Source organism: Crocuta crocuta, unplaced genomic scaffold (genome assembly GCF_008692635.1).
Source record: "Crocuta crocuta isolate KB4526 unplaced genomic scaffold, BGI_CrCroc_1.0 scaffold442, whole genome shotgun sequence".
Lineage (NCBI taxonomy): Eukaryota > Metazoa > Chordata > Mammalia > Carnivora > Hyaenidae > Crocuta > Crocuta crocuta.
The window spans coordinates 1,289,665-1,301,479 of NW_027528807.1; positions in this window are offsets into that span (position 1 = coordinate 1,289,665).

Below are 11,815 nucleotides of genomic sequence, written 5' to 3' on the forward strand. Positions count from 1 at the left end.
CTAGGTAAGGGCAATAGAATCAAAAGTTAGATATTGGATATATTCAATTAAAATGCCTACTATATATTCAATATCAATATCACAGTGACATTAAGGAAGAAGTAGACTATAGGAGTTCAAACTTGAAAGAATAGTCTGTGCTGAAGAGAGGTGGCAGAAGCTTGGGCTATACATTTGGAACTCATCGCCATGCAGAATTTATTTAAAGACAAAGAGATACAAAATATCTTATAGTGAGATGGTATCCATAACCACAGGAGAGGAATACCATTCGAGAAGGGGAAAAGGAACCAGCCAGCCACAACTACTGAGATGGTGTGGTAAGATGTGAGGGAATCTGAAAAAGGGTGGGTGCTCTAAGTGTAGGAAAAAGAGTAATAAATGAGAATAAAATATCATCTATATTCAATTATAATACTATTCTCTACCTTCATTACAATTTTACAGGTGGTTAGGTTGGAATATGTCCTGACACTTAGCAGAATAGGATACGTTGCCTGGTGGAGGAGCCTGATTCCATCAGAACATAATTTGAGAGGTGTTAAAACAGGAATTATAAGCAGAGTTATTCTCTTTGCCTGTCCTCCAGGGGACAGAATGCCAACAGCAGGCATTGGTTAGTGCATAATTAATTGGATTAAAACATTTTTGTTACGTGGGAAGGTTCACATAAATTAGTACACTATTTAGGAAGGACTAGTAGAAGCAGTCAAATGCCATCTGTTGTCTTTTGGGGGACATGAGAAGTCTGTCCTTGTAAATGAAAAACAAGAGGTCAGGACACCTGGGTGGCTCAGTCAGTTGAGCATCTGACACTTGACTTCAGTTCCAGTTATGGTCACAGGGTCATGTGATTGAGCTCTGCTTTGGGCTTGGCACTGACAGCATAGGGCCTGCTTGGGATTCTCTCTGCCTCCTTCTCCCACTTAGCTCCCACCCTTTCTCTCTATAAGAAAACAAAACAAAACAAAACAAAAAAAACAAAAACAGAGGCGAATCACTTAGTGCATCCTGGGGAAGCAAGTGTGCCTGGGAAGAAATAACAAGTGACGGGGAGAGAATGGAAAAAAGTCCCAAACAAGCTCTCGCCTTCTCCTATCAGACATTTTCCCTTTACATTCACATCTACTCCTAACACTTCAAATGCCATCTGTATGCTAATGATGTGTGCCCCTATATTACAAGCCCAGTTTTTTCCTTGAACTTGAATATTTCTGTTTATTGACTGTCCAGAGATCTCTCATCTTCAGCATGTCAGAAATAGAACTCGGCATTTCCCTGCCTCTGTGCTGCTCCTAGAGCTACTTCCAGAGAGCACCAGCTTCAATCCAGCTGCTAAACTCAAAACCTTTGCTTTCCTACTTATCTATATTCACAATCATAACTTCTATTTCCTGTACTTCCTTTGTATATTCTGTCCATTTATCTCTGTCTTTCCTACCCCATCTCTTACCCAACAGCATTATCCTGTTTGGTCTCCCTGCTCTAAAGTCACCCACACTTTCTCAGGATTAACTTTAGATTTTTTAATGTAATTAAACAACTTTGCATGATCTCACTTCTATTGACTACTCCACCCTTACTTTGCACTGCTAGATCATATGTAAACCGAAAAGAAACTATACAGCCACTTCGTGTGTTTAGAGACCATAAGGAAACAAAGAGAAATAAATTTACTAACCCCACTAAAGCACAAAATACATGGGAAACTAAAATCAAAAGTATCTACTTTTAGAAATTATTATAATTATTATGATTTTACTGTGAGCCAACGTAGGTGATAAATCGTATGTATTCTAAAAATTAAAGTACAGAGGCTATAATAATTTTTCTGAACTTACCCTCATGTATTAAGATCGGATTATGATAAACTATGATCTCACATTTTTATTGAAAGTTTATAGAAAACAAAATGCATTATATCAGAAGCTAAATTTAATTGACTGTAAGAAAGAATCTGTTGCCTGAAACTGCATCTCGATACCTTTATCCCTTATTTATGGAAATCTCCCTAATTCTTCAAAACCTAGCTCAAAAGTCATCTTCTTAATAATGATTGTGTAAAACCCAATCAGATATAATTATTCCATCTTATTGCATTTACTTCTAAGACATTCTTTATTCTGACTTGTATTAAAATAGTTTCTTGAAGTATACTGCAACAAATCAGATCTTCCTTGAAGGCAGGTAATATGGATTAAACATATTTGTTTTCACTGAAGTAAAACTATTCCTCAGCAATGAAGCTTAGGGTTTTTGATAATAGTATCTTAAAATACCTTCTATGGTTTCTTTTAGTTAAAATCTATGAGTTGATAAACAAAAAATGTAGCTTATGCACCACAAGGCTACCTCCCTGCTAATCCAGTATATGGTTTCCCATAAAGAAAGAAATAACACAAGCATTCAGGATCCTTAATTACACAGTTATTCTTTAGGGGGATGAAAGTTTATATTTATAAATATTTATATTTATGACAATTTTAAGTATATATATTTACATACATACATATCAACTACATATCAGACATATATGCACCATATATATGCATAGTCCAAGATACATACTCACTCACATATATAAATGGGACTTCATGTGAAATTCTTCACAGAAATACATCTAAAAGGAAATTAAAAATGTTATTTGGAGTCACATTTCATAAACTGATTAAAAAGCTAATTATAAATATACTGAGAGTGAGACTCAACATATTTTTTACTCCAAGTAGAACATAATTTGCAATGGACATTAACAGAACAACTTTTTCAGAGTTTACTCATAATACTTTGGTGTCATGGCAACAAATCACTTAGTGTTGTACCTTTCATCCCACATCCTATTTTGAGAATAAATTAAGGATGTCAGTGTTCCTGGTTTCCTTCGCACTTATACACTGCCTCAATCATTTCAACTGAGTTGAACTGGATGCTAAAGAAGGTCGGAAATGTTTTTTCTAAGAATAGCTTATTTCTTTATTTCTTTTGTCTATATGGCATAATTTAGTTAGGATGTTGCCTAGAGAGGCAGATTAGCAGAGGGACTTGATTAGCTCCCAGGTTCTAGTCTACCCTTTTTACATGATGTTTTTCAAGAAATAGTGGATTACAACGTATAGGTTTGGGTCCTCTGTGGAAACCTGTCCTGATGAACACAGGCTGTGTGATTTATTACACGATGCATCTGTCATGGTCCTGAACAAAAAGAATTGATCCCAATGTAAAGAATTATTAAGATGTTAAGTGCCAACAATCAACAAATTTAGAAAGAAATGAAAAATATCATTACTTGGGTCAAGGCTTTGAAAGTGTTTTTAAATGGCTTTGAAATACAAAATAATAATGCTACTTAGGTCACATGGATATTTGGGCTACTTCTTTTCATTGTCTTCATTGATTCTCTAAATGTAGGGACTGAACACAATGTATTGAACCTGAATTTAAATACATAAACTTGCTAGGACAGTGCTGGCAATACCAACACTTGGGGTCCAATGTGGGGACGCGTGTTGTAGAATGTTTAACAGCACCCTAGTCTTCAGTCCACTAGGTGTCAGTTCACCCCCTCCCCAAGTTGTGACAATCAAAATCAACATCTTTTTATGTCTGCTTGACAGTGAAATCACCTCTGGTTAGAAACCACTGGTTTAAATAATATTGAAGATGTTTTGCATAATTAGCTCAAAGCAACTTTATGCTATCGGTGAAAACAGATGTTATTTACATTGACTTTCAAAATGTGAATCTAAGAATAATATCTAGATATTGAAGAGAAATGTTTGGATTAAAATAATTAAAGAGAGTATCATGCATGACAATAGTTACAAACTATAGTATAAATATCTTTAAGAACTTAGTAACATTTTAACAATATGGTGGATTTTAACATAGGAAAATAATGAATATATTAGGTATATTTGTGACAAATCATATATATACATAAATGTTTCTATTTTTATAATATATTAAGCACTGTCTCAGTTATGGTTCAAATAGCTTGTCAATTCCCACATTTATAGTCTATGCTATTATATACTGAACATTTTCATAGCTTCTGAATTGGAATATATCTAGTCCTCATAAGTTTATTGGAAAGACAAGTATATGTAAATATATATACAATCACTTTCATACAGATATAATACACAAATATATGGTTTTGTGTGATGTGATATGTTATGTATGTGCGTGGTATGTGTATATATTTATATGCATAATATTTATGTGATATAACTTGAATAAACTTTATATAACATATATTATATATACATATTTATGATCATATCATTCTATTGGTTCTGACTCATTGAACTTGAATTTAAATACATAATTGTCAGCAAAGTGGGAGAAATATTTACATATTTGAAAACTGATAAGCTTGCAAATGAATATGAGGCAGTAGGCCCAGTCCAAAGAAAGTCTTCCTGTATGCATGTAGGTGATTAAAAAGAAGTGTAAGCAAACATCGTATATTCTGAATTAATCATGTCCAAACTTACCAGTGGCAATTTTGTGAAATACTTAGTTAATTTATCCCAATGTCAGTCACTCTATCTTTTTACACTAAGTACAGGATTGTTCTAAGGAGATGCAAAGATTTAGAGGCATTCCCAGTCAAGTATGGATCAGATATATACACCACTAATAAAATAAAGATGGATTGATGGCAACGGGGCTACACACACAGATATGTATAGGACAGAGGAAGAAAGCAAGTAGCAGCATTTTGAGTTACATCTTGAAGAGTATTTCTAAGATTACAAGGGGCAAGGCATGGAAAGGTGAAATTGCATGGCTTAATGAGAACCCACAAATAGCCCAAGTACAAAGCACCTGATGAACAAATGTTGAGAGATAAGGCTAGAAAGGCAGGCAGGGCTAGACTGAAGAGAGTCTGTTCTCCCAGTTAGCCCTGAGGAAGTACTGAGGGATTCTAAACAGCAGGGTCAGCATGGTCGCATGATTTGGTTTGTGTTTTTAAGAAAAATAAATTACAGCAAAAGGAGGCAGCAGGCAGATACTTGGTAGGTTCACTGGAAAATAATGTGAAAATAAGAAGATGCTAAACAATAGTATGGACACCCCAAATCTATCAATGCTTAAAGAGACATAAAAGGAAAATGCAAGAGAAGAAAGCTTTTTTCTTTGAACGAGCATTCACTCCAATATTCTTGCCAATATTCTCTATTGTCTATTCTTGCCAATAACTCCTTGAGAACTATACTGTTTTAATGTTAAGTAGAATATACTGTAATTTTAGTCACAGACTTTGTATATATACAAATGACATGACATATAGATGTTGCTCCAAAATTATTGTTCAAAAATTATGGGCATGAGCAATATACAATCTGTGACTAGAGGCAAATCTGTAGATATAAAATCATTCTTCATAAATATTTCCTAATACTGAACATATAATTTTCTTTCATCAGCAATCTAACATACTGTCATGCTTGTTTGGGTGCTGAATAATAATGTATATATACAACTTGGGTGGTGAATATTATATATAATAGATATTAATATATTCCATATGCACACACAATATAATTACATATATACACATGTATGTAATGTGTACATACACATATGTAATTATATATTATACATATATACATGTGTATACACAGACATATATGTCATATGTATACATGTATTATATACATATGTATATGTATTATATATACATGTACTTGTATTATATATATATGTGTATATAAAATACATATGTATACATGTGTATACACACAGACAACTTATAGGGACGTGAGCATCTGCCATACATTTAAAAAAGAAAATTTAGAGGGGAAAATTAATTTTCTAGAAGATAACCCATAAACTACATAAATTACAGTAAAACCTTGGACTGTGAGTAATTGTTCTATGAGAGTTCCACAGGATGAGCAAACATTTCTAATAAATTTTAACTTGATAAATGAGCAATGTCTCACAATAGGAGTAGTACCTGATGTTCAACATCACATGATCACAGCTGACCAATGGTTCTTGAAATTCAATTTGATATGCAAGTGCTTTGGATTACAAGCATGTTTCCAGAATGAATTATGCTCACAAACCAAGGTTTTATTGTATTTTTAATACTATACATGTTTGAATATTCACATTAACAAACTGCTATATCTCATCCATTATTGGAGTTTTTGGGTTGCTTTTATGCTAAGAACCTAAAAACAAATATTATGTGTTTATGCTATGTGTGTATGCCTAAGAAGTTTCCTGATTTGCTCACATTGAATTATGTGAGTTTGTAAAAACCTTAGTCCCATATTTGGAAAACATTTTAAACTTTTGGAAATGTATATTCAGTTGGAAATAAAACATGTAATTAGACAAAGAATATCTCTAATATTTATCAAGCAAATAAATAAATTTGAGCAAATAAGAGAAAAATGAGGGTATCAACTCTCTTATGTCTCCAATATTTTAATTAACTTTAAATTACAAAATTTGAAAGCCATTCCTTAAAAAAGAAAACTGAGTTGAATATGCAACCTTGATTTTTCTTTTAAGTTGCACATTAATAGATCTTTTTAAAAGTATTTTAGTCTTCTAATGTCTGATCATAAAAAATCTAAGCACACTATTAAACACACACACACACACACACACACACACACACACAAACTGGTCTGTTTGAAGAGAGAATAATAAAGAAATAGCTTATAACATCAGTTTTCATTAAGAAAAGAATTTATAGAATTTCTACTGAGCCTGAAAAATATAGTTATGAAGATGAATAAAGCAGCATGTAAGGCCTCTAGGACCCTAGAGATTAATCATATTAACAGATACAGATATATCTTCAAAACGAATAGTATTCTAGTGATTGCTTCACCTAAGAGTCAGATGTTGGTGGCATTTGTTCTGAGAGCCTTGAAGGCTGAAGTTAAGGCAGAGTGTGAATACAAATGCATGTTGTTCTGGTAAATAGCATTCAGTTCAAAGCACCTGGGTAGTTTGGCACCCCCAATAGTGGACCTATTGGTGGCGCAGAGAGCATGAAATTGAAAAGAAAACTGGAGTCACATTTACAATTGTCTTGCTCTGTAGTTTCAAACTTATTCTGTAAGCAGTAAGGAACCACTGAGTCCTTTTAAATAGAAGAAATGTATTATCAAACATAACTAACATTAACTTCCCCATGACAAAAGATGCTAGTAGAAAAAGATGAAGAGCAAAATACCAAGACAATATAGCACTGATTTGTATGATTATCCACCCCTCTCCCTGTAAGATTCATATTTAAAATAAGCATTGCAATATTATTTGCTTTACTCTTTGCCCGAGACTGACTGCCCCTTTCATAATTGTCCTTAACCCAATAAACATTTTCTTAAAATCAGGGAAATCAAGATTCCTATCTTATTCCAATAATGGAGCCTATTATCTTTCATTCCTATTTAAGTATATATATATATTTATTTGTCTTCTTTTCAAATTGATTATATTTAATTGTGTTTATTTCTTTTATGAATAACATCTTTTTACCTTCTCTTGCTCTTAAACACTCTAGTCACTTTAAGATAAACTCAACTCAAAATAAAGAAAGTGTTATATAAAAGATGTCTTAGACTATTTTTCTATGGGGGGGGGGCTTTACTGCTCTCTAACAGTAACTATGTTTGATGCAGGTATGCTTCACCCTTATGCTATTATCATTCTATCTAGCAATAAATGTTTGATAGCTATTGACAAACAAGACAGTTTTTAGAATAATAGGTTAAAATCATAGGAAAATACACTTTCAGTGCAACAATTGAAAGTTATCACCCCCTTCCAAAGTGAGAATATAGCTAACATTTTCTCTATTTCTTAACAAATTAAACACACATAAAATTTAGTTGTTCTCATTTGTCTTCATATAAGTATTTGCATATCCTTGCCTTTTTCCAGAATAGTTACTGAAGTCAATGGCCTCACGCATAAAAGCTTGGGGAATTTATTTAAGGTTTAATCAATGGTTAAAATCTTACTGTTTTCTATTTACACTCCATATGTTGATTTAAAACTTTAGTAAAACCCCAAAATGTCCACCATGCTATCCCCCACCAGTGTGGGGTAAAGTTATAGATGTATAGGTGATTGAAATTGTGAATGGGGTAATAGTTATCACCTTAACATACTTATCTCTAGAAACTTTGATTCAAGCCTTGATGAAACATCATTATTTTGCATAAAGTTTACACAAGTAATTTATGTCTGCATGGCCAGTGATTAATATATTGATAATAACATATTAGGCAATACATGAGTTATTGTGTATGCAGTATAGATGTTTATTTAGGTTTTGCCAAAAAATATATGGATATTAAAACTTTCTGATTACTTAGTGAATATTGATATTTTCCATTTATAAACATTCATTATACTTGAGCATGATTATTCTCACAGTAATTATATAAGAATATGTTCATGTTAAACTCTGAGGCAAACTTTACTTACCATTTTATTATTTTATTTTACTTTTAAAAAAATGTTAATGTTTATTCATTTTTGAGAGACAGAGTGCAAGCAGGGGTAGGGTAGAGAGAGAGGGAGACACAGGATTCAAAGCAGGCTCCAGGTTCTGAGCCGTCAGCACAGAGCTCCAGATGGGGCTTGAACTCATGAACTGTGAGATCATGACCTGAGCTGAAGCCAGATGCTTAACCAACTGAGTCACACAGGTGCCCCACCATTTTGTTATTTTAAAGCCTTGATTGAATGTTCCATTCTATCATACAATTTTATATTTTGTACTGTTTATAAGTCACTTTTAAATTATTTGGACCAAACTTTCACAAGAATATATTGATTATTTTAAGTTTTAAAATGTTAGTATTAATACTACATGCTTGTTCATTATTATTATGGTATAGTTGGCCAAATCTTAATATTTCAAATGGGATGAAAACAATAATATTAAAAAGTTAGATGTTGAGTAACTTCAATAGGAAAATATCCAGAGAAAAAAATACTTATCCATATGAATAAAATATGATGCTCCTAATAGATTTACATTAGTATAGTATACATCATTTCCCATCTCCTGGATCCTCCCCTTAGGTGGGGTAAGAAAGGTATAAACTTTTAAGTAAGGGATGTCCATGTTCCCTTACCAAAGAAATCTCAGCAACTAGGCCACTCAGAATATTTACTATCTTTTCCAACACCATTATGTGAAGCAGATTAAAAAAGTTGCATCTAATGATGAGAATACACTAAAAAGTTTCCTTGAAAATTTAAATGAAAACCACAGTAAGCAACCATAATATCTTCATGTACTGAACAAAGTGAACTGGGTTTGTTTAAGTCTCAGAATTACTGGGACACCTGGGTGACTCAGCTGGTTGAGTGTCTGACTCTTGATTTCAGCTCAGGTCATGATCCCCAGATCATGGAATTGAGCTCCACAGCAGGCTCTGCACTGAATATGGAGCTTGTTTGAGGTTCTTTCTCTCTCTCTGCCCCTCTCCCTCTCAAAAAATCTTTAAAAAAAAGTCTCAGAATTACTGATTTTGTTGAGAGGACTAGCTGACCTAGTGAGGAAAGAGTAACTTAGTATTAAAATTGTTTCAATAGCATACTTGGTATAATTATTTTATATTCCTTGGGGACTAAAGGATTATCATAGAAATATCAATGGCTCCTATTAAAAAGAACTAAAAATACATGCTACATAATACTGACAAATTTCAAACGGATATAATTTATGTTTATTACATATATAATAACATTATATGTATTTCCTATTACACAAATACATAATTACTATGCTTATCTAAAAAATCTGTAAGTAAAAGAGCAATTCATTTATATATATTCATATGTATAAATACTGATGCTGTTATAAGAAATAGCAATATTCTAAACTCTGTTGAAATGATTATTTATAAAAATGAATCTGATATTTGACATATATGACCAATGAGTCAGGAAGCCATTATACTATCTCTTTAATAAAGCAAATAAAATACAGAAAGTCCTTAAAGTTGTATGATGAAGGCATTGGTCTTCATTTAAGCAAAGAAAATTATAGCATAATTATGAACAATTATAAGGAAAACAGTAAGGGATCTCAAATTTTAATGGCATTGGATTATATGTCTTTCACAGTACTTGGTTCTAAATTAAATAGTGATTATATAAACATAATTTGTCAATTTTTAACTGTTTTTTAACTTTTAAAGCAACTATGCTTCTTTATAAAAATGCAATTTATAGAAATTTTGATAATATAATGTCCTGGCTCACAAAAGATGAGGAGGTAAGAGAAGGGTTATCTAGTTGAAAAGTATCTCAAATTGATGGATCGAATTTAGATATGTAAGTATATTTTCTAAAGGATCAAGGACAAGAACTAAAATAACCAAAACAAACTAACAAAAATATGGGGATGGAGGTTGAGAACGAATTACAAGTAGTGTGTTCAATTTACACATTTAAAAAATAGTAAATGAAGGTATATAAAGGTGTTTAAAGTTATGGTGATATCTACCAGACATAGAACACCAAAAGCTAAGTATGCTTACCTCTAAGAAGTGGTAAAAGACAAGAGGAAGGAATAGGGCGAGATAGTTTCATTCATTTCTTATCCTCCTGCACTGTGAAAATTTTAGTTGCTCATATAATGATGAACAGTATTAATCTACAACCAGACTGCCTTGGTTCAAATCTTAGTTTCACTACTTACAACTTGTGACCTTAGTCAACTGACTTAACATCTATTTATTTATCTTAAACACCTATTTATCTTAGTTTCCTCTTCTGTCAATTTAAAAATTAAAAGTGTTTCTATTGGAGGGTTCTTATCAGGGATTTAACACACTGATATTTAAAAAAAATCTTTGCTAGGGGTGTCTGGTTGGATCAGTCAGGAGAGCAAACATTTGAGCTTGGGGTTGTACATTCAAGCCCCATGCTGGATATAGAGGTTACTTAAAAAATTTTTTTTAGAAAATCAAAAAGTAAAAAATAAAATGTGTGTACCATTAGGTAAGTAGTATGAAATAATAAATAAATTAAAAAGAAAGTAAACATTATATATATGGATAATGGCTAATGTGTTTCATAATTATACATAATTTAAATTTTAAAATAACATTACTGGAAAATGTCTTTGCTATGAGTAAGTGAAAATAGTGTTTTTATGATGGCACCTGATACATTACAAATGTCAAATTTTATAAAGAAATTTTATAAGATGACAAGTTCTTAGAAGCAAATAGATGTAGGTTTTGAAGAACTTATTTTATGAAAAGAAAATACAACACATTATAATATTTGGAATCATATATAATTTTTGATATCAGAAACCAAAGTGAACAAAAATTGCAGAAATTTCTGAAGTTAGTTGTAATTTCCTTAGGAAATTGAGAATGCTTTCACATTATTTTAGTTCTAGTCCTTCAGTATGCCAAATAATATACTTATTTTCCTTATGCTTTAAAATATTAAAGAATTCAGAAACTCGCCATCCAATATCAAAGGAGAGTTCCTCAATCTTGAGTTCTAAATATCAATCTACCCCAAATTTCCACTTGACACCTCCATGAATTAAAGTGTGCCTTCAAATCCTTACCTGAAAAAGAAAGAAAAGTAAGGAGAACTATCTCATTCTCACTGATTTAATCAATATTTATCAGAAATTCAATGTTCAATAGTCAGTGGGTCTCATTCTATATTTATTTCAAGATAATTAAGATTGAAAAATACTGACTGTTCTATATTATAAGCAAGTTGTATTGTAAAGTTCATTTGTAAGTCACAGAATATAAAGGTCAGAAAAGACTTGAGGGGCCATCAACTTCCCACT